Source organism: Bactrocera latifrons, unplaced genomic scaffold (genome assembly GCF_001853355.1).
Source record: "Bactrocera latifrons isolate USDA-ARS-PBARC rearing strain unplaced genomic scaffold, ASM185335v1 scaffold_78, whole genome shotgun sequence".
Classification (NCBI taxonomy): domain Eukaryota; kingdom Metazoa; phylum Arthropoda; class Insecta; order Diptera; family Tephritidae; genus Bactrocera; species Bactrocera latifrons.
Genome location: NW_017537467.1, coordinates 478358 through 480599, shown reverse-complemented (window position 1 = coordinate 480599; position 2242 = coordinate 478358).

Here is a 2242-nt window from a genome sequence, read left to right as displayed (position 1 = left end):
TTTTTTTTTGGTGCTCCGTTTATGGCATCAAATACGATAGGAAACAATCCTAAATTAGTTCCTAAGCGCGCGGAAGCACAAACAGTGTCCACATCAGCTCAAACTAATAAAAAACTGAGCATTATAAAGCTACAAAAGCGGTGAGTGTTAAAACACTTATTAAATATTTATTTAAGAAGAGAAGAGAAGAAGAGAAGGTCTGCACAAAAGGGTAACTGCGAAGAGCGCATCTTCTTAGCTCTCCCTTTGATACCYGWTTAGATCCCACAATCCACAACCCRCGCAAAGAGAAATTCCTGGGCATTTCACGCTGAGGAATTTTTGAGCAACAGCTACACTAGCGGACTGCTATAGGAATAGCTGAGAAATGTCAGCTCAACCTAAAGCAGCACATGCCATCTCTGGTAACAAGGAGGATTGCAGCCCGTTTACAAGGAGCAACAAAACCGCTCGATAGCCTGATCGAAAAAACGCCCAGACACTTAAAGTTGCTACACCAACTTTACAAGAGGTGACCCCATCAAGTACGGCCACGCACGATGTGACTCCACTAAATAACATCACAATGGCAACTAATCAAGCCAGCGCAGCCGACCAGCCAACACAAGGCACCACTAGAAACGAAGATGCAATAAGTGCGAGCGAAGGAGAGAGCGCGCTTGCTGGTCTAGGCATACTTATAGCAGAGTTAATCGCGCTCACCCATGGCCAAAAACAAAGGCATGTAAACCAGCATATGCGCAACATAATTGACAAAATCTCGCAATTGCAAAAACAAGCAGTAGCGGAGGTTAGAGAGTCGGCAATCCACCCGACCGCCCAGACGAAAAGAGGTCGCACTACACTTGGCGGAGGAGCAGGCTCAACAACAAAGCAAGCGATCTTGTATCAACTTTCCAATAACCCGAGCAAGAACAAGCCTAATTGGTCAATTCAAACGACCAGAAATAACAAATGATATTTCTACCACGCAAAATTTTGAAGCCACTGCAAAGTCGCCAGCAAKAAAACAATTAGGCACGCAGCCAACGAAAGGGGCCTTTAATAAAGCAACAACAACAAAGCCATTGGAGGAACAGTGGAATATAGTAGCTAAGAAAGGCAACCAGAAGACAGCAAAATTGYCAAAGACAAAACCCCAAGCGATTTTAATATCAAAAAATGGGAACCTTTCTCATGCGGAGATGCTACGGAAAATCAAGTCCGACTCAACGCTCAGCGGATTCGGAAATATCGTGACAAAGATGCGCAAAACGCAAAGGGGTGAAATGTTGCTACAATTGAGCGGAGCAGTGATTCCAACCGACTYYAAGGTAACTATGGAAAAATGTCTTGGGGATCAAGCCCATGTTAAACTTCTGACCCWGGAGACTCTACTGGAGTGCAAAGACCTTGATGAAGTCACAAGCAAGGAAGAAGTCCTTTATGCTCTGCAGAGAGAATTAGAAAACGCTGAACTGACGATCTCGTCAATCAAGAGCTTAAGAAAGTCTTATGGAGACACCCAAACAGCACTTATTAAACTCCCGGTTGAAGCAGCTAGACAGCTTCTAGTGACTAGAAAGCTGAAAGTTGGATGGGTAAGCTGCCGTATACGAGWATATAGGCAACCACAGCGATGCTTCAAATGCCTCGACTACGGACACACTGCAAAAACATGTTCAAACGAGGACAGGTCCAGACTCTGCAGGAGATGTGGCGAAGGGGAGCACCSAGCAAAGGACTGCAATAACAAACCAAAATGTCTGCTCTGCTTGAAAGCCGGTACAAAAGAAATTGAGCACTTTACAGGAAGCGTGAGATGCCCAATATATAAGAAAGCAGCTCAACACTTCATATGAGGTTCTTACAACTGAACGCAAACCATTGCCAAGCGGCACACGACTTATTAAAACAGTCAGTTGTCGAAAAGCAAATTGATGTGGTTCTACTAAGCGAACCATACAAAATCGGTCAAGGCGTAACCTGGATAAGTGACACGCGAAAGAAAGCGGCTATATGGAAATGTTATCCCAAGTTTGCGCAGCTGGAATCGCCTTTCGCTTCAGATGGTTTTGTTCGTACAACTATCAATAATATTAATATATACAGCTGCTACTTACCTCCTAGCCTTAGCGACGAAGGATATCGCTGTATTATCGACAAGTTAGTGGCCGATGCCAGATGCAAAACGAAAGTTATAGTAGCTGATGACTTTAATGCCTGGGCTATCGAATGGGGTTGCAAAAGAACAAACAGCAGA